The sequence below is a fragment of the Staurois parvus genome, unplaced genomic scaffold (genome assembly GCF_062004578.1).
Source record: "Staurois parvus isolate SC_StPar_1 unplaced genomic scaffold, SC_StPar_1.0 ptg000151l, whole genome shotgun sequence".
Classification (NCBI taxonomy): Eukaryota; Metazoa; Chordata; class Amphibia; order Anura; family Ranidae; genus Staurois; species Staurois parvus.
This window is the reverse complement of record NW_028317947.1, coordinates 8,094,533-8,116,980: the sequence shown is the minus strand read 5'-3', so window position 1 is coordinate 8,116,980 and position 22,448 is coordinate 8,094,533. Positions and strand designations below refer to the sequence as shown.

General features: G+C 42.3%; 1 protein-coding gene across 2 annotated transcripts in view; it reads right to left on the bottom strand.

The window, feature by feature from the left end:
• WIPF2 (WAS/WASL interacting protein family member 2) overlaps nucleotides 1-21,887 on the bottom strand; it is a 49,430-nt gene extending 27,543 nt beyond the window's left edge. For both annotated transcript variants that reach the window (XM_089674387.1, XM_089674388.1), the window contains exon 1: nucleotides 21,771-21,887. The gene's annotated coding sequence lies outside the window, so the exon portion shown is untranslated. The remainder of the gene's footprint in view (nucleotides 1-21,770) is intronic.
• Between the last annotated feature and the right edge of the window lie 561 nt (nucleotides 21,888-22,448).

The window sequence follows — 22,448 nt, the reverse complement described above, 5'->3', positions numbered from 1 at the left end:
TCTTATGCATTATATTTTTTTTAAACCGGTGCGACATTGCAAAGTGGGAGTTGTACTGATTTGAACGGTTCCATTGTCGACAATAGGGTGCAACTTGTCATGCAATTTGGAACTGTCAAATTGCATGACAAGTCGCATCAGTGTGAAGAACTATTAACCCAAAAATTTATAATGGAGTATACTGTATTTCAGCTTACTAGTTCTTAAATGTGGTGGCTGTATTAGTCTTTTTTTTTTTTTTTTTTTTTTTAAAAAAAAGAAAAAAGTAGGACCAAAGCTTTTTTAGCCATCCTTTTGTGAGTCACAGCAGTACAACTACTTTTGCTCTTCTGTAACTCAGAATCAGCTGACAATGGGCTAAGGCCCACTGTCGGTTGACTTGACAGAGCTGCTCCAGGATTTGAAAGTATCCCAACCAGTATTGGAAGTATTAGCAGCCAGCCAATCCTGCCCAATGCTCCAGTGAGAACTGGAGGGGCAGAGCAGAAAGCTCTGACAGTCGCTGCTTTCTGCAGCCTGAAAAATGAGTGATCAGCGGTCAGGTGATCACTCAGTTCCCAGTGTCAGAGGTGAATACAGGTGAATATTCCCACATTTCTCCTTTAAACTTTTTTTTTCCACCTGGTGATCTGGCCAGAACACACTTCCTGTCACTAATCTGGATAGAAGAGCAATGCAGACATCTTTGGACTGCAGCTTTTTTGATATGGGGAAAGGATTTTGTTCCAATCCACTCAAAGATCCTCTGCTGATCAGAGAAGATCAGGCAACTGACACATCTGTGTTCGCTCAGGTTCTGTGGAGCAAACACAAAGTCCATTCTGCTCTATAGGCAGCCAGGGTAACCAGACTCCACTGTCGCTCCACTATGCTCTGATCCTCTTCACCTAAACCAGAGAGGATGGATCCCTTACTCTTTTTTTTCTTCAGTGAACTGGATTGGATCTGGAGGTAGATGGGTGTAAATGGATACAAGTCCACTTACACCTGCCTGTCCATAAGGATTTCTAGACCTGATCAGGTTCGCTTTAAAAACTGACAGATGTAATCAGAATGGCCAGGTGAAAGGGGCCTTGCACTAGCAGATTTAGATGGGCTTAACTAATAAATGAAAGCTGAACTAAACCCTCCTTCTACAGCACAGGTGTCAAACTGGGGGCCCTCCAGATGTTGCCAAACTACAAGTCCCATAAGGCATTGTAAGGCTGACAGTTACAAGCATGAGTCCCACAGGCAGAGGCATGATGGGACTTGTAGTTTCGCAACAGCTGGAGGGCCGCCAGTTTGACACCCCTGTTCTACAGCCAAGGAAGCTACATTTGGCAGAATACTGCAAGCAGGAAGCAGTTCATCATCTCTCGTCTGTCATAAATAGCCTGTCTGCTCACAATTTTTTGGAACATTTTTTGTAAAATGCCTTCAGTTCTGCTTGAAAATTTCTAGGTGTTCCTTATAACATATCTTCATTTTCTGAGTTCAAATCCCCTTTAACTAGGATGTCTCTAAGTGATTTGCAAGTGTAAACAAGCTTATGACTACATCAACCATAAAATGGTCACATTTTATTTGATAAAAAAAAAAGAATAAGAAACAGAATTCCAATAAAACTGGTAAGATTGACTAAGTGGCGTCTTCAACTACACGTGTTTGGGGTGAAATATGAAGGCTGTTATTGTTGCTCTTTCTGAAAATGCTATCTGCTCAGCTTTCTCTGACTTGAACACTTCTGAATCACACCCAGAAGAAACATGCAGTGAATGTGTGTCAAAGTCAGAATTCCATATTTCTATACTTGTTCTAGGTCAGTTATTTAGAAGACCAAGCTTAAGCATTGTAGGTAATCACCTGACCCCATACCAGTGTGCCCTTTCACACAAAACCATGTAACCATTATAGGACAGCCTCCACCCCATGTAGAAAGATTGGAAAAAAAAAAATGTAGGCTCGGTTCACACTGCTGTGACTTGGGATCTGACTTGTGAAACCTCAAGTCGCATGACATTTGAAATCCCATGTTAGTCAATGACAGCTCTCTTAATTAGCACTACTGAAGTCGGTCCGACTTTAGAAAAGGTTCCTGTACTACTTCAAGGCGACTTCTATCTGACTTGTGCCCATAGACTTTAATGGAAGTCCTAATGCTCATCTATAGTGATGTGATTTGGATCCGACATTACAGGAAGATTACCCAGGTATTCCATGAAAGTTGCTTCAGAGTTGATTCAAAGTAGTACTCAAGCTGCCTGGTAAAGTCGCACTTTAAATCGCACAACTTTCAGGTAGTAGCAGTGTGAACCGAGATTTTGATATATAGATACACACGATGTATGTATATATATATATATATATATATATATATATATATATATATATATATATATATATATATATATATATATATATATATTAAGCCCTGGTTCACACTGATGCGATTTCTGATGTGTTCCAGAACTCATGGGGGTTTATTTACTAAAGCTGGAGAGTCCAAAATCAGACTCCCTTCTGCATAGAAACCAATCAGCTTCTAACCTCAGCTTGTTCAATGAAGCTTTGGCAATGAAACCTGGAAGCTGATTGGTTTCTATGCAGAAGGGAGTCTGATTTTGGACTCTCCAGCTTTAGTAAATAAACCCCATGGTGTTCTGTGTCTATGGAATCCAGTAACGTATATGCAGTGCAAATCTGATGCAATCTGAAAAAGGGTCCTGAGCGTGTTTGGATCCATTGCGATTTGTAGCTCCACAGACTTGAAGGGAAACTGCATCTGCTGACTCTAGGAATTTCCAGTACCAACTCGCACTGGAGCTGCTCCTGAAATCACACTGCAAAACAGATTAAACTCACACTACATCAATGTGAACCTTGTCTTAGGAGCCTCTGCTTTCCCACAAGCCAAATAAAACAGGGGTCTCCAAACTACAGCCTATGGGCCACGACAGGCCCACCACTAGCTTTTATTTGGCTTGCAGCAACTGTTTGGCTGGCAGTGGATGTGCTGGTCTGTGTATCATAATATGAAGAACAATGCATCTACAGCCAGCCAGCCAATGCTGCCCCTTCTACACATGGATATAAGTGGGCAACTAAGCTAGGCACACTTGGATGTATAGGGGGACGGGACGGGGACTCTGCTGGGCACACTTGGATGTTTAGGGGGGGGGGGGGACTCTGCTGGGCACACTTGGATGTATAGGGGGGACGGGGGGATGGGACGACTCTGCTGGGCACACTTGGATGTATAGGGGGACGGGGACTCTGCTGGGCACACTTGGATGTAAGGGGAGTCTTTTTCTAAAACATTTTTTTTCAGCCCTATACATTTCAAAAATATATGATGTGGCCCTCATACCTCTGCACTAGAAGGTTGAGCAACACCAGTGGTGGTTAGGGAAGCTGGCTGGAAGTGGCGTGCCAAGGTTAGTATATTCTACATCCTTTATTCAAAAGGGTTTCTTTTTTATTTCTCTTCACCTAGAGATTTTGCAAGGGAAGGTCCACCAGCACATCCCCAAGTAAGAACAACACACAGTGATCACACCAGGCATTTTTAGGTACAGGATTAACCCTTTGATTGCCTCTAGATGCGAACACCTTCCCAGCCAGTGTCATTAATAGTGTTATCAGCACTGATCACTGTATTAGTGTCACTGGTTCCCAGTGTGTCAAAAGTGTCAGATTGCCCGTCATACCATCACAGTTCCGTGATAAGTTGCTGATCAGTGCCATTACTAGTATAAAAAAAAATAAAAAATTCCAGGATATATACAATAGTTTTTTTTTACAAAAATATGTAGTAGAATACATTTTAGCCTAAATTTATGAAGTTTTTTTAAAAGTTTTTATTGGATATGTTTTATAGCAAAGTAAAAAATATTGTTTGTTTGTTTTTTTTCAAAAATGTTGGTCTTTTTTCATTTATTTAAAAAAAAAAAGTGGTGAGCAAGCTGCACCATAAGAAATCTCTCTGTGAAAAAATGATATAAAATTTCATTTGGGTACAGTGTTGCATGATTGAGCAATTGCTAGTTAAAGTAACGCAGTGTCAAAAAGCGAAAAATACCCTGGTCATGAAGGGGGTAAAATCTTCTGGAGGTCAAGTGGTTAAAGACAGGGCACCTACAGAAGAATTTACATCAAAAGTGTACCAAGAAAAAGGTTTTAGCACAACCACTGTATTCAACCTTATACAAAAGAGTATGCAATGTGGAAGATAGCAGAGAACCCTCAATTCACCATAATAAACAAAACATGGCAGTTATATTGTAATAGAAGAAAACATCCAGGATACTAAAGAAAAAAATAAACTAAAAACTGGATCATTTTAGCAAAGGCTGAAGGTAAATACACAACTGTGATAGTGTAAAAGAGCAGCTAAAAACTAGATGTATACAACTGTCAAGTGTTTCATGGTCAATGAAAACAATGGATCCCATTAAATAAAAGCAAAAGTTGCCTCTGGAGAGAGTAGTTATTACTCCTAAAGACAGTTGTGAGATCAAGGATTTTACGACAGAAATCTAAAACTCAGATTTATTCTATTCCCAAACTTACTGTTATATACACATGGCGGAGACCTGGGTACTGAAGGGAACTAAAGATGAAGGACAGACCTAATCATGTCACATGAAGGCTGCCATGCTGATACTCTGGCTTCAATTCTCACCAACTTAGAACAAGTATGACTTTTCTCTTATTTTCCTGCATTTTCATACTTCTTGGAGGTCAGTAACTGGATCAGCAAAACAGCTAACCCACCATCAATTTTAAAAGGACATCACCAAAGGCAGTCTTCATATTTCCCTTCTGACAAGTGTACTTTAAATTTATGGTACATCGAAATGAAAATTCTGGTGCCGAAACCAAAAATTCAAAATGCACTTGGCCGAAAACCGAAATTGAAATGCGTGGTTTTTAAAAATGAATATATTTTTTGGAAAAATATACACTGATTAAAAAAACCCCCAAAAAACAATATAGACCCCAATTTTTTGTACAATATGAAAAAGGATGTTATGGAGAGTAAATAGATACCAAACATGTCAAGCTTTAAAATTGCGCAAGCTCGTGGAATGGCATGAAACTGTGGTACTTAAAAATCTCCATGGGCGATGCTTCCAAAATGTCTACAGGTTAGCAGTATAAAGTTACAGAGGAAGTCTAGTGCTAGAATTATTGCTCTAGCTCCGACGTTCGTGGCGATACTTCACGTGTGTGGTTTGAACACCATTTACATATGTGGGCATGGCCTACGTATGCGTTCACCACTACGTGCGAGCACAGGGGGATGGGGGCACTTTAAACTTTATTTTTATTCATTTAATGTTTTTATTTTTTGTTTGGGTTTTTTTTTGCACTGTCCCTTTAAAAAAAATTTAATCACTTTTATTCTTAATCACAAGAAATAAATGCATCCCTTGTAATAGAAATAATTAGTGACAGGTCCTCTTTATGGAGAGATATGGGGGTCAATAAGACCCCACATCTCTCCTCTGCAATGTAAAGCATTGGATTAAAAAAAATAAAAATAAAAAGCATTGATCAAGTGCTTTAAAAAATAAATAAATAAAAAAAATGGCCGGAACAGGGAGGGACATCACTCCGGTCCTCCAAGGGCATAGAGATGAGTGGCAGCCATTTTTCCTTCACTCATCTCTATGCCCAGGGCCAGGATCGATGGTTTCTCAGGTAATGCTGAACTACCGAGTGGCGGCGGAGAGGGGCGGGTTTTTTCGGCACCTGTATCGGTGCTTTTTTTTTTGTCCATTTCGGCCAACGACCGAAAGGGGTGTTTTAGGCTGAAATGTTTCGGCCAACGAAATTTCGGTGCATCCCTACTTTAAATACTTTAAAGTAGATATAAATCGTAGATGAATGACACTTTGCTAAAGCCCAGTAGATCACAAACAAATGCCATATAAAAAATAAAATACTTTTTGCATTCTAATGCCACAATATCCCACTTACTGTTTACACACATGTACTCCAGCAATGGCTGCATGGCATTTCACATGGCTGGTTTCCCAATGACAGGTGGGCCCATGCCTACATAATGAATGTTGAAACAGCCATTTGTCTCCAGCCTGTGTGACAACTCAGACAATTAAGCGATATGGGCAGATTGTCATTACTCTGTGAGAATTGGCTGAACAAAGACCTTCATGGCAGGATCACTAAATATTATTTTAATGCAAGTTGTACAATTAAAAATATTTGGGTATTCTATGTCTTACTCTGACAGGAGAGCAGTTCAGTAGCTTCTCACCGTATGGAAGTTCTGCTACATTTACATGGGTATTGTCTTTTTTTCCATATTGTACTATGGTATGGTGTCAGTTGTATTGCTTCTTTGTATTTTATACATTTATCTTTTTCAAGAGCTTCGATTAAAAAAAATAAAATATATATAAAGAACCCTTAAAATTAAACATGTTAAAGCTTGGGTTCACATGTTAGGCTTGGTTCACATATGTGCAGGTGATTACCACTGCAGGAACGTGCCTGTTCCCACAGCCGCAACCACCAGCACAGAAAAACGCAGGAGCTGTGTGTGGATGCCATTAATGCTAATGCCACACCGCACGCACTAGAAACTGCACTGTACTTGCAGTTCCCGTGCGAGCTGCGATTTCAAAAATGCTGCAGGGACCCTTTTCCCCAAGTGTCAGGAGGCATGGCAGCCCATTCAATTGAATGGGCTACTGTGCTAGCGCAAATCGCAGTACACAGAGCTGCACAGACATGAACCCAGCCTTATGCACGTTCAGCAGTTGTGTTAACACATAAGGACTTTTGAAAATATTTGCAGGCCCAGAAAATGCACTTTTATAAATGAATAAACACACTCCAAGAAACAACTTCACTGCAGAAGCCACCACATCAGAAGTTCTCCGTATGCATCAGAGTCCCCCCTTACATCAGGATCCCCTTCAGAGCACTCCCCCCCTTTCCATATCAGAGTCTTTCCTCTACATCAGGATTCTAACCAGGGTCCCCCTTACAACAGGGTCACCATCAGAAATAGAGACCAACTGATCTGAATCCACAGTCTATGCATCAAGTCTGAGGATACACCACTGAAACTAGCTGTATGGCGGGTAAAATCTCATAGCAGACTGGAAGTGGCTTGCAGGTCTTAGTTGGGTTGGCCTGTTTTAAATGATAAAATACTTGAAAGATAGATAAATTAAAATAACTACCATTATGTATAGTAGACAATATAAACCCCTTAACCAATACTCCTGGTTGCAACATCGGTTACTGTAACAGTGTTGATAGCACATGAATCTAACAGAAAATGCTTAGGGTCCCATCCATACCTGTTGCAGCATCAATGTAGTCCAACACTTCCTGAAACCACTGCTTTCTCCACTTCTTATTGGTAGAGATTGGGCACACCACACGGCTCCTATCCCACAATGCAATTCCAGGTGTCAAAATTACTTATCAGAACGCAGGGGCATTGTCATGTGTGCAGTAGAAGGGCACGCGCACGATTATGAAAAAAAAACAACTTTCACATATCTAGATGGGAGGCTCGGGGCAGTACCAGAATACATGGACTCTGCAGGAACAGGTATGCTACTTCCTGCTGATGCGTTTGTTACTTTTTTTTTTATCGACACGTTTAGAGATCAGAGAAATATTTGCATACATCAAAGTTGCTATTTCCTGCACAGCACTGCGGGAGTGGTTGACATACCACACGAGATCTTTCAAAGGAAAGAGAAATAAAGTCAAGTAAACATGACTTCTCTGAATCGACTGGAAGCTAACCACATTGGGATTAACAGCTGATTTTTGATTGCCGGCAAGAACTTTGTCCAATGTGATTAAAAACTCTATGAGTCCAGGAGGGTACATCAAACAATAAAATCATACGAGTTTCCTAATTAAGGAAAAGAATAAACTAAACTCAGCAAATCTTCATCACACATTAAAACCTTGACCCCTAAGACTGTAATGTACCATAAAAGAGAAGACAGGATTGCCAGAGGCACCATCAGCCTTTCCACCCACAGACCTCGTACCTCTTAAGCTATGCTCCTCGTTTTCTGGATGATCCACATTTTTAAAAGTTTTGTACCTGCCTTCCAGGAAGGTATGCAGCAGAGCTATGCAGTCACACCTCCAGGGCCCGCACTCCCCTAACACAAGACTCCACGAAGCTGTACATGAAAGAACTGCAACTCAAAATACCTCCCCGGAATTTACTCCAACCCCATTACTGACCAAAAATCCAGAAATGAGAAGGAGAAACATCCAATAACACCAGTAAAAAGCTAAAAAAAAAAAAAAAGTTCTTTTGAAAGGGAGTCCTCTGGATGTTTCTAGCTTCTATACTCAGGGGTCCATTTAAAGCAGAGAGCAGAAAGGTTCTTCAAAAATCAGTAGGTTGAAGTAGGAAGCCTGTGGTGTGTTCTGTGCATAATGCTACAAAAACAGTTCGAGACTGGAAGAGATTACAGTCATGTGACTTGTCAAGAGTCATGTGACCGGTTCCCTCCTCTTCCAGCACTTTTTTTTTTTTCCCAAAGCAGCGATATGGTCATAGTTATGCTCTATAAAAGGCACCTTAGACCTGTAACAAGCATGCAGCAAATGAAGCGAGATCACCAGATATGTATTCTTGTTAGTTCATGACACACAGCACCGATATTCAGAGCAATGCAGTCACTCAACCGGCAGCTTCAGAAAAGGGGAAGAACATTACATAAGGCTCCCATTCAAGTTTAGCTACATGATCTCTGATGAACAAGATAGACTAATATTGCCCAACGGATAAAATTCAAAACACTAACACTGACGTATAAAGCTGTTCATAACACTGCCCCTAATTACATCACCGACCTTGTCTCTAAATACCACCCAAACCGTACTCTCCGCTCCTCGCAGGACCTCCTACTCTCTAGCTCTCGTCTCCTCCTCACATGCTCGTCTCCAGGATTTCTCAAGGGCGTCACCCATCCTCTGGAACTTCCTACCCCAATCTATCAGGCTATTGCCTACTCTGTTCACTTTTAGGCGCACTCTGAAAACCCATCTCTTCAGGGAAGCCTACCCCGCCCCCAGCTAATACTGGAATACTCTACTCTTCCTACCACTCCATCCCCGACAGCTAACTACCTCTTGTACCACTATCCCCTCCCTCCTAGATTGTAAGCTCCAAGGAGCAGGGCCCTCTAATCCCTCTTGTATTGAACTGTACTGTCTCCCTCCATAATGTAAAGTGCTGAGCAAACTGTCGTGCTATATAAGTCCTGTATAATAATTATATTATATGCATCCTCCCCTACAACAGAGAGAATATACCCAAGGTCCCAGATTCCATTCCGATCAGCGGGAGATCTGCACTGGAAGAGATTACTGTCACGTGACTTATCAAGCGTCATGTGACAGGTTCCCTCCTCTTCCAGCTTTTTTTTTTTTAAAGCAGTGATATGGTTATGCCTTTTAAAAGGCACCTTAGAGTCACTGACCTGTAACAAGCATGCAGCAAATGAGGTGAGATCACCAGATATGTATTCTTGTTAGTTCATGACACACAGCACCGATATTCAGAGCAATGCGGTCACACAACCAGCAGCTTCAGAAAAGGGGAACATTACATAAGGCTCCCTTCAATTTTAGCTACATTATGTCTGATGAACAAGGAGATAGACCAGTATATGCATCCTCCCCTACAACAGAGAGAATATACCCAAGGTCCCGAATCCCATTCCGATCAGCGGGAGATCCGCTCACAGATCCTACACTGGTGGACGGATGACACTTCATTGTCCACTGTTTCTGCAGAATGGACATGGACAGAACCAGCTCTGCTGTATGGGCAGCTGGGAGTAACAGACCATGCTGTCCGTTTACAACCAACTACCCTTCGATCTGATCCACCTGAATGAAAGAAGATGGAGTAACCCTCCGTTTTATTTTAGCAGACCAGATCAGACCTGGAGGTAGTCAGGTGTATACGGATACACGTCCATTTAAACCCTCCTGTCCATAGCAATGCATGGACCTTTTAATCAGGTCCGCCTAAAAAACTAAATCGCCCATGTGAAAGGGACCTAAGTTTGAGTAAGAGTTCTAAAGCTGAACTTTTTTTTTTGTTTTTTTGGGTTTTTTTTTACAATTTAACTGCAAAAAAAAAAATACATTGCCATGTATTGAATGAGAAAGAAGCTGCTCTGTATTGTACAATTAAACTAAACGGTGGATACTACAGCTAGCATTGTGCTTTTGCCCAACTGCGGCTCTCACACACAGAAGTCCTAATGTCATTTATCCACCCCTTCTTTCCCCTTGACCATTCCCAGAACGCCATGAATTCCGTAAACCATTTGTTACGGTTTGCTGATCTATTCCAGAAAAAGCAGTTTTAACACTTGAGTTTGGGTCTGTTTTTTTTTTTCCTTGATCATAATCCCGCTAATGGAAACAGCAGTGAACAGTGAAAAAAGAGTTATGGCCAAAAGTGATGACCCTCTCCCAAATTAGAAGCTTTGGTCACATGTGCCCACTAAGCTGCAAGCCTCAGGACTCCACGCGGCGGAACAAACCACAGGCCCCTCTCTCGAAACCCCAAGGAGGAGGACAGGGCCTACTAGCCAGGGGCTTCAGAAGTCATCCCCCTACAACTACATCGGGGGCAAGATCCTGGAGAGAAAAAGGAGCCTCTGATCCTAGGCAGAAGGCCAAGGCAAGTCAAACAGGGCATCAGGAGGGGGGACCGCTGACCTCACATCCATCTGGTCAAGATAAAACAACAATTGTGCAGCTCCTGGATAGCAGAAAACACAATCTGAGCTAAAGGACAAGGGGGTGGGATGGCTTTTTCTCACCGTTTTGGCGTGTGATCTATAGAAGGAGGAACCAATCATCTCTCATGTTCCTGTCTTGGAAGATAATTGGGGAAAATACTTTGTAGAATAGGAATGTTTTAAAACCTCCATAAGGTTAATAGTTCTGATGCCTGTCCTAGTAACCCTGCCTCCCCCATTTTTAGTGTCACCGGGATTTAAAGGAGGGAAGACAGTTTACCAAATCAATTCACATGTTGCCAAAAAAGAAAAGAAAAAAAAAAAAAAAAAAAAACACACACACGACAGAGGTTCTAATACCCTCTTAGATAGAGGCAGGCTTTAAATGTCAGCATAAATTACACATTTGGTATACACCATGGTAACCTGCACAACAAAGTGATTATTTCTGTGGCGTTCGAATATTTGCATTCATGTGTTATGCATATTACTAGTAGCATATTTATAGTATACTACGTTTTAGGTTAAAGCAATCCATAAATTGTAATTACATCACACAACAGCAAATTTGAAAATAAAATATATCATACATGTTGTAATCCAATTTTCAGAAGGCTTAAACCCATGAAGTGATATAATTATAGCTGACTGATGTACAAAACACACATAATTAGAGGCTGCATCATTTTACGATCACTAAAAGAAGCTGTAATAAACTACTTAAGAACTGACCTTATATTTAAAGCAATCCCCTATCCCGACTACCCTGCCCCCCACCCCCTACCCATTATTGCCTAAAGCGGACCTTGCAGTAATAAGTAAATATACACATCTTTTCTACAGGTTAGTATAGATATTAAAAAGTGGCGGGAGCAGTTTTAAGATTAGTTCGTGCTATCCTGGAATTCCACTTTAATACATGTGCAACCCTCAACCCTCCTTGGCACTCTGTAAGGGAACATTCTTCTCATTAACTCCCACTAAAATGGGGCACCTCTCCAACTGATCCCCAAAGAAAGCAGACCCTTTTCCCTATACTATTCTGCCTCTGACCACCAATATAAGAGGGCACTTCTTTTGTTGACCACACTAATGTACTAGGAGTTGTATATTTATTATATTGCCAACAGTATTAGCACGTCTGCCTTTACACGCACATGAACTTTAATGGCATCCCAGTCTTAGTCCGTAGGGTTCAATATTGAATTGGCTCACCCTCTGCAGCTATAACAGCTTCAACTCTTCTGGGAAGGCCGTCCACAAGGTTTAGGAGGGTGTCTATGGGAAGGTTTGACTATTCTTCCAGAAGCGCATTTGTGAGGTCAGACACTGATGTTGGAGAAGAAGGCCTGGATCGCAGTCTCCGCTCTTATTCATGCCAAAGGAGTTCTATCGGGTTGAGTTCAGGGCTCTGTGCATGCCAGTCAAGTTCTTCCAATCCAAACTTGCTCCTCCATGTCTTTATGGACCTTGCTTTGTGCACTGGTGTGTAGTCATGTCGGAACTGTTCCCACAAAGTTGGGAGCATGAAATTGTCAAAAATGTCTTGGTATGCTGACGCCTTAAGAGTTCCCTTTACTGGAACTAAGGTGTCAACCTAACCCCTCAAAAACAACCCCTCAACACAATCCCCTCTCCACCAAACTTTACACTTGGCACAATGCAGTCAAGAAAATACCGTTCTCCTAGCAACCGAAAAACCCAGACACGTCCAACAGATTGCCAGACAGGGAAGCGTGATTCGTCACTCGAGAACACGTCTCCACTGCTCTAGAGTCCAGTGGCGGTGTGCTTTACACCACTGCATCCGACACTTTGCATTGCACTTGGTGATGTAAGGCTTGGATGCAGCTTCTCGGCCATGGAAACCCATTCCATGAAGCTCTCTACGCACTGTTGTTCTGCTAATCTGAAGGCCACACAACGTTTGGAGGTCTTTAGCTATTGACTCTGTGGACATCTGGGACTTCTGCGCACTGTACGCTTCAGCACGTGCTGACCCCGCTCTTTTTCATGGCCTACCACTTCGTGGCTGAGTTGCTGTTGTTCCCAGTTGCTTCCACTTTGTTGTAATACCACTAACAGTTGACCGTGGAATATTTAGTAGCCAGGAAATGTCACGGATGGACTTATTGCACAGGTGACAACCTGTCACGGTACCATGCTTGAATTCACTGAGCTCCTGAGAGCGACCCATTCTTTCACAAATGTTTGTAGAAGCAATCTGCATGCCTAGGTGATGATTTTATACACCTGTGGCCATGGAGGTGATTGGAACACATGAATCTAATGATTTGGAGGGCTGGCCCAATACTTTTGGCAATATAGTGTATGTCCTATGTGGGGTGGCGATGAGGATGAAACCAGTGTCAAAATCTTTTTAATATCCAAGTTTATTGGCTGCTATGCTGATCCAACGGCTTCAGCACTTTCTAAGTTACTGACATGGAACAAGGTGTACAGATTGGGAACTCCTACTGTCTTTCCTGATCTGCATACCTGTCCTGGATCAGCGTCTCAAAAAACCTAAACATCAACTATTTTTGGAGAATATATTTCCAATCTCTTACTTTTTCATTTCACTTGCTACTTGCTGATCTCTGCTGCTAGACTGTGCTTCTGGATGGGAGGCGCATACTATACAGGTGACATAAAGGCGCATGTCACAGTAACATCCATTGACAGCAAAGCGCATTTCCACCCCCGTTTGCTATACACTGTCACTAAATTGGTTTGATAAAAGAACACATGCCTATCCTATCACAGGCTAAACTGGGCATATAGAGGAGGCCCAATGGTACACTGTAAAGAAGTGGCGCACCCTCAAAGTGGAAATGATGACTTTAGAAAAAGGCAGAATGTAAACAAGTGACAAGCTGCAGACAGAAAGCAAGAGCAAGGGATAGGTTCTGTATTATGCTGCTACATATCCAATTTCACACTGAGGGTGTAAAGTTGTAGTAAAGTAAAAAAGATGACTTTTCCCTACATATACGACTATAAAGTCTTACCTGTAGGTGCCTTTGAACTAGCTCGACCATGAAGTAAACACCAGCATCAGCTCAAGCAGATGATATAATTCGCAGATGCGCAATGCTCTCTCCATGCACAAACACTGTCTTGGATGCAGAGAGCGCTGCTACAGCGACTCCTGTTTGCATGTATGGGAGTGATGTCATCGCAGGCAGCCAATCCCACAGCAGGAGAGCACAAACACAGAAGAAAGACCGAGTAAAATGGTCATAATGTGCTAGTATGTGGTGCACACCAGAACATTATGGCATTAACCTGCAGAGGGATTTTTTTTTGTGTTTTCTTTTGTGTTTTTTTTTTTTTTAAGTTTACTACCTTTTTAATAACATTTAAGAGCCCCCCCTCCAGGATAAAGGTATCCCGCTCCCACCACCCTTTAACAAATCGCTGGCAAAAAACAAAGCTAAAAGTCTTGGTGGCATGACTCTCAGGTCCAGAGTCCTCATTCATCCTCGGTTTACTTCCAGGGATCCTTCTTTGAGTGTCCATGCAACTGCCTGCGCAACATAAATATCCTCCTATAGGCTGTCCAGCAGCAGGGTCCTTTCAGGATGTAGAAGAGGACTGACGTCGGCAGAGGGGACATCAGTAGACAGCATTTTGGGAGGATTTGTAGCACTGGGTCTCCTGCACCTGGAAATTATGGCAGCGAGGGTCCTGGACAGGGGACTTGAGTGCATCTTGCTTTACCAAGTAAGAATAAAAGACCTATCAGGATGGATTAGAGGGGGGCTGGGAGGAGGGTTTAGAGTTAATTCATCAGGGATGTTGAATTTATATCTCCCAACGCCCAGGACATGTAGTTTCGGGCGCCGGGCAGGTAGGTTTTTTTATACTTCTGCCCTGCTGCACACAAGCAGCAGGGCTCACCTGTCAGGTGGAAGCATTTGGGTGGCAGTGCTGCTACTCATTGCTTCCAAAAGGTGCCAGCCTGCGTTTCACCCACACGAACCATCCACTGTCTCCCAGGCTCCGCTTGCCCATCTGCGGGCCGGGACTGGCTCTCCGCTGTCAGCTAGAGGGGAGGGAGGAGATGAACACATCCGCTCCCCATCCCCTCTTGTCCTGACCCGGAAGTGATGTTATGATGTCACCTCCGGGTCCCCGTTTAAAGATTTCCTGGCTATTGAGGCCGAGAAAGAATGTAATGCAGTGCGATGTGCACTACATTCAGGGGAGGCATCCAGGGTGTTTTTGACCCTGGATGTCTCAATAAAGAGAACCTGTCACCAAAAAGCATCACATAGGGGACTTTGGTATCCGTTTATGACACAGAGAATAGCTGCGATTCAGAAGATCGCAGCTATTCTCTGGTCATTCACAGTTTATGACACTCAGGAGATCAGCGGAGAACATGTTCAGCCCTTCACTGGAGATCTGTGTTCTCCCTTCAGATTCTCCAGCCCAGAGCTGGAGAATCAAAGAGACCGCAAACTAAGCAGCGATAATTTACCTCTGATTAGTGAACTGATCTTTTACTGTAATCTCGCGAGATTATAGTAAAATCAGCCGTTTTCCTGTGTTTGTAGATCATTCTCCCTTCGTTCGGAGAACTGATCTACACCGCTTCATAAAAGGCATTCCCAGGAGAACGGTGTTCTCTGAGAATTCTGGAGAACTTAGCAGCGATCATTTACTGCTGGTTCATAAACGGACATCTATGTTCCTTATGTGATGAAAAAAAAAATTAAGTTAAAAAAAAAAAGTTTTTTATTTTATTTTATTGTAAACATCAAAGTTACACCCAAGCACACAACATTCCCCCCCAAAATACTTGAGCCCCCCCCACATATACACACGTACAACGTAAAAGCACACGCTGGGGCGCCTATGCACGAAAACAGATTGTGAAACACGTTACATATCGGCGCGCACGCCAGAATGAGTGCAATAATTCTAGCTCCAAACCTCCTGCGCAACGCTAAAGTCATGACCATTTAAGGGGCTTTAAAAGTGTCACCTATAAAAAATATGTGGTACTGAAGTTCGTCACCATTTCACAAGAACATGCAAATTTAAGGTTTGACATGTTGGATATCTATTTACTCGGTGCAACCTCGTCTTTTATATTTTACAAAAAAATAGGGTAATTTATTGCTTTTTTTGTGCCCTAAAATTAACCTACTTGTATTTTTTACTGAAATGTTGTGCTATTATCATGCAACATACAAAATTGGAACTACCACCATTTTATTCTCTAGGGTCTCTGCTTTCAGAAAATATATAATGTTTGGGGGTTTTGTGTAATCTTCAGGCCCCAAATTATTTTTTAAATGTGTGCAAAATACACAAAAACGGTTCTGGCAGCGAAAGGGATAAAGGATAAGCCCGACACTCCCCTTTCCTGATGAGCACCCAATCAGTGCTCATTACACTGCAAGGTCTCTCTCCTCCCTGCTAGTCCCCGGGTGTGGTGCTGGAGACAGGCAGGGAAGGGAGGAGGAGATAAACAGTGCAATGTTAAAATTATAAAACGTTAAAGTCGCCATAAAGCCCCTTTTGATTTTAAAAGCCCCAGACATTCCTAATATCACCTCAGATTTAAATACGGTTTTGGTCCAAATTTATCTTTTTTGATCAGGACAAGTAGATTGTCATGAGGTACAAGTAGACTGGGGCACCAATTTAATCTCTGGGTAAGTAGTTTGTTCAAAAATTTCCACACCCCTGTAAATCACATTTGATGGGAGTGTGGCTTTAAAGCCTAGGTTTAGTAGTCCCAAAAAAAAAAAAAAAAAAAAAGGCACTAGAGACATTACTTATGCAGGCCATAGACGGGGAGAAAACCTTCCGTTTTTTTTTATTTATAAAAAACGAAAAATCGGTCCTTCAATCAGCCGATGTTACCACCATTGGTAAAATAAAGTCGGCTAATTTTTGTCCCGTCTACGGCCGGCAATTATATAGAATATGCAGAAGAAGAAGAAGAAAAAGAAGAAAAAAATTGCAACATTGTATCTGTTTGTATCCGAATAGAAACATCTGTATCCAAAATTGATACAAATAGATACGTTTCTATTCGGATACAAACAGATACAATGTTGCTATACTTTTAATGTCAAATATAATATCGGACTGAAATCCTTTTTTTTTCTACTTATTCATATTCTATTTCTTTTTTATATTCTACTCCTTTTTATTCATATTCTATTTCTTCTTCTTTATATTCTATTTCTTCTTCTTTATATCCTAATTCTTCTTTTTATTCATATTCTATTTCTTCTTTTTATTCTATTTCTACTTTTTATTCATATTCTATTTCTTCTACTTTATATCCTAATTCTTCTTTTTATTCATATTCTATTTCTTCTTTATATTCTATTTCTTCTTCTTTATATTCTATTTCTTCTTTTTATTCATATTCTATTTCTTCTTTTTTATATTCTATTTCTTCTTCTTTACAGCCTATTTCTTCTTTTTATTCATATTCTATTTCTTCTTCTTTACAGCCAATTTCTTCTTTTTATTCATATTCTATTTCTTCTTCTCCATTATATTCTATTTCTTCTTTTTATTCATATTCTATTTCTTCTTCTCATTCATATTCTATTTTTTTCCTTCTTTCATGTCACTGCTCATGAGCATTTTTTACGATCGGAAAAAGATCGGCAGATTTGTCCATCATTGCCACGAAAATCGGCAGAACGACAAATTTGGCCGATTATTTTCCAGCAGGACCGATAATCCAAAAGGGCAAAAATCACTAAAAACGGCTGACCGATTACCACACTAACGATCTGAAAACCAGCCGATTTTTTTTTCCGGCCGCTTTTCATCCCATCTATGGCCCGCATTACTGTCAAATCCAATGTGTCCCTTGTGCTGCTGTTTACTTTAATTCCTCCTCCTCCCCTGACCCTCCCACCCTGCTGCCTTAATCTTCAAGTGTGGCATGAGTTAATAGAGCCGAAAGACCTGTCACAGGCACTCAAGAGTGGCAACTATGCCCGTCCTTTCTGCCCCCTCCTCTATTCACAGAAGCTATAGCATCAAAATAAAAGATCTCTGAATGGAGGGAGTGGACCTTTTAATCATCTCTCCACCTTCCGTTCATAGAAGCTATAGTACAGGCAGGCGTAATCGGCACTCTTGAGGCACCCTCAGCTTTAACAACCCCGCTGCACCAGAAAATTATGTCAGCAGGGATTGGAGGAGGGGGGGGGGGGGGGTATTGGAGAAGGAGCATTTCAACTAAACCAAGAGCCAACAACACAAGGAACACATCAAACTGGTAGCAAGTGATGTCTCTTGTGCTGATTTTTATTTTCTAAACATAGGCTTTACATTTTTTTAATCATGTCACAACCTGACTAGCCAGACTTCCTCATTGTATGGAATCCAGAATCATCACCCCTTTGCCCCCAGTTCAAGAGAAACCACAGACACCAATCTATACTGAGAGAGTTCTAAGATGTGCCCCACCGAAGGACACCACAAACCCCTAACTCACGGGTGTCAAGCTGGCGGTCCTCCAGCTGTTGCCAAACTACAAGTCCCATGAGGCATTGCAAGATTGACAGTTACAAGCATGACTCCCAAAGGCAGAGGCATGATGGGACTTGTAGTTTCACAACAGCTGGAGGGCCGCCAGTTTGACACCCCTGGGCTAACCGAGAGATTTACAAGACAGCAATACCTTTTTATAATTATTCTTTACCTAGTTCTCGCCCATCCACAGTACATATCCACTTACCCTCCAGAGGACTTACCCCCCTTCCTGACCACGTCATTTTTTGTGTTACGGCGCTACATTACTTTAACTGACAATTGACCGGTCATGCAACGCTGCACCCAAATTACATTTACATCCTTTCTTCCCCACAAATAGAGCTTTCCTTCGGTGATATTTGATTGCCTGTGCGGTTTGCATGTTTTGCTCTATAAACAAAAAAAGACTGGCAATTTTGAAAAAAAAAAAAAAAAAACCAAAAGCTATATTTTTTACTTTTTGCTATAAAACATATCCAGTAAATTTTTTTTTTTTTATTAAATTTCATCATAAAATTTAGGCCAAAATGTATTCTGCTATGTCTTTGCTAAAAAAAAAATCCCAGTACGTGTAAATTATTGGTTTATGTGAAAGTTAAAGCATTTAAAAATGGCGGTATATATACTGGGTTTATTATTGTAATAACGGCAATCAGTGACTTCTAGCGAGACTGCGGCGGGCATCTTGACACTGGAGGGGAACTGACTTGGTGTCACCGACATCCCCAGTGACACCAATACAGTGATCGGTGCTAATAAAAAGCACTGACACTGTACTAATGGCACTGGGCAAGAAGGGGTAACATGTGGGGCAATCAAAGTGTTAACTGTGTGCATTTTTCTATGTGTGTGCTTTACACTGTAGGTACACTGCTTTGTATGCCTTAGCTATGCAGAGCCATACAAAGCAGTGTGCATGAGCTGATGGGAGAAATCTGTGTTGTTTACATACAGGTCTCTCCCCCATCGGTAATACTAAGAGATTGCCGGGTGTCAGCGGGGAATCAGCAGCCGGGACCCGGTGATAGACAACCGAGGCCGCGAATGGCGGCGAGGGTAGGGCGCGTGCGTGCCCCCCTACCCTGAACTGCAAAATCACATACATATATATACAGGACCATTCACGAAGCCCAGTGCTACTTGCGCATGCACAGTGGGTACCCGGCTGTGAAGCAGCAAGCCATCACAGCCGGGTGCCCACACTGAAGATGCTGGCCTCCTAGAATACAAGATGGCCGGTGAAACTGGCTGCAGGGGACACACCACGGGACAGGTAAGTGGCTGTATTTTAAAAGTCAGCAGCTACAGTTTTTGTAGCTGCTGACTTATTTTTTGACAGGGTGAGTGGAACACCGCTTTAAGAGCAATTTGACCACTGAGCTCTATGGGAGCGACTTGACCACTGAGCTCTATGGGAGCGACTTGACCACTGAGCTCTATGGGAGCGACTTGACCACTGAGCTCTATGGGAGCGACTTGACCACTGAGCTCTATGGGAGCGACTTGACCACTGAGCTCTATGGGAGCGACTTGACCACTGAGCTCTATGGGAGCGACTTGACCACTGAGCTCTATGGGAGCGACTTGACCACTGAGCTCTATGGGAGCGACTTGACCACTGAACTCTATGGGAGCGACTTGAGCACTGAACTGAACACACAATGGTGTCACTGAACAGTGATCTCGACACGCATATATGTGAAGCCAGGACGAAACGGAACTACAAGTCTCCATTCCATACTGTGAACAGGCCGGCTCTATGAAGAGGAGAGATGGAAGGTCTCTGCTGCAATGAAAGGATCCCACCTGCCGGCTCACCGTGTTCTTTAGGCTGCATATGGTGCTGAACACGCACAGACCACTTTACATCCCAACATGGATCCTGTGTGCCAGCATGAGTGACCTCCTGCGCCTGTGTGACGTCATCTCGTGTCGCCCAATGAAGATTGTACAATTTCCTATCGCTCCACCATCCATTCCTAGATTGTAAGCTCCAAGGATCAGGCCCTCCTAACCCTCTTGTATTGAACTGTATTGTTGCTGTATTGTCTCCAGTTATATTGTAAAGCAATGAGCAAACTGTTGGCGCTATATAAATCCTGTATAATAATAATAATATATAAATCCTGTATAATAATAATAATAATATATAAATCCTGTATAATAATAATAATATATAAATCCTGTATAATAATAATAATAATATATAAATCCTGTATAATAATAATAATAATATATAAATCCTGTATAATAATAATAATAATAATATATAAATCCTGTATAATAATAATAATAATATATAAATCCTGTATAATAATAAAAATAATATATAAATCCTGTATAATAATAATAATAATATATAATTTGTGTATTATAATAATAATAATATAATATAAATCCTGTATAATAATAATAATAATATATAAATCGTGTATAATAATAAAAATAATATATAAATCCTGTATAATAATAATAATAACTGTGTATGGATACCACTTCATCAGGTTGTTTAGGATTTGCCCTTATATTAAAAAGGATTCATAAATGGGAAGGAGATTGTACAATCAGATTGTATAGTGTATGGCCATCTTAAAGGGAACTGCACAATTATATTGTATAGTGTATGTCCATCTCAAAGGAGATTGTACAATCAGATTGCATAGTGTATGTTCATCTTAAAAGAAACGGTACAATCAGATTGCACGGCGCATGTCCGTCTTAGGGGAGGTCGTGCAATCAGGTTGCACGGCGCATGTCCGTCTTAGGGGAGATCGTGCAATCAGATTGCACGGCGCATGTCCGTCTTAGGGGAGATCGTGCAATCAGATTGCACGGCGCATGTCCGTCTTAGGGGAGATCGTGCAATCAGATTGCACGGCCCATGTCCTTCTTAGGGGAGGTCGTACAATCTGATTGCATAGTATATGTCTGTCTTAGAGGAGATCGTACAATCTGATTGCATAGTATATGTCCGTCTTAGAGGCGAATGTATCGTGTTTGGCCATCTCAGCTGTAAAGGAACTAAAGCCATGTCTGCGATAACTGCGGAGGGACTACAAGTCCCAGCATAAGAGATGAAATCCATCATATACCGTCTTCTGTCCCCGGGAAGGGTGGATGAGGCCAGGCACATAGTGACTGGAAGGTAAGGCTGGGACCTGTAGTTCCACACAAAATAACTGGCTGATAAACCTACCAACACAGTAACCCATAGCAACCAGTCAGCTGTCACTAGGATACACACTCTTCTCGGTTGCTATGGGCGACTGCATTCCAGGAGCCCCGCACAGGAGGAGTGAAATGAATGTTACGCCCCCTGCTGGCGGAGGACTAGCAGTCCCAGCACACCCCGAGCCTGTGGTGGACGGGTATTCCCACCCAGGCCGGTGTAGAGGACGTGCCTGGCCCTGTCACCCCGCACACAGGCTGCACACATTGCCAGTGACGTGAGGAGCCCGCTTTATACCAGCGCCAACCCCGTCCCCGCCATCTCACCCTCTCTTCGCAGCTCCCTCCACTTTCCGCTCTCCCCGGGCTCCGACAACCCGGAAATACAAGCCGCAGCTTCGGCCACAAGCACAAAATGGAGTCACCGCAAGGGGCGTGCCGCACCGCCCCGGGACGTCATCGCGTCAGAGCGCCTCAGCCGGGCAGCGTAGTGAGGGAGCGGCCATGTTGGGAGGGGCAGAGCGCTGTGCTGGGTAAAGGGGGTGGGGGGATCGTGTGTGCTGGAGGAGGAGGGCGGGGTCAGTCAGCTTAGCAGGGTGTTATCTCAGTTTAGGGTTGAACATTGTAGAGATCCCTGATGTCACAGATAGGGGGCGTATGTAAAATTATAATACAATCCTGCTTAGGATGCCAGTGTGTGATCTGGACACCCATTTCAGTCATTGGAAATCTGTAATAACCACTTGCCCTCTGAGGATTTACCCCTGTTCCTCACCAGGCCATGCAGGCGCTGCATTACTTTAACTAACAATTGCACGGTCATGCAACGCTGCACCCAAATGGAATTTACGTCCTTTTTTTCCCACAAATCAAGCTTTCTTTCAGTGGTATGTGATTGCCTGTGCGTTTTTTACTTTTTGCGCTATAAACTAAAATGACCGACAATTTTGAAAAAAACCCCAATACACAGTGATCAGGGATGAGCTCAGGTGGGTTTGGATACTA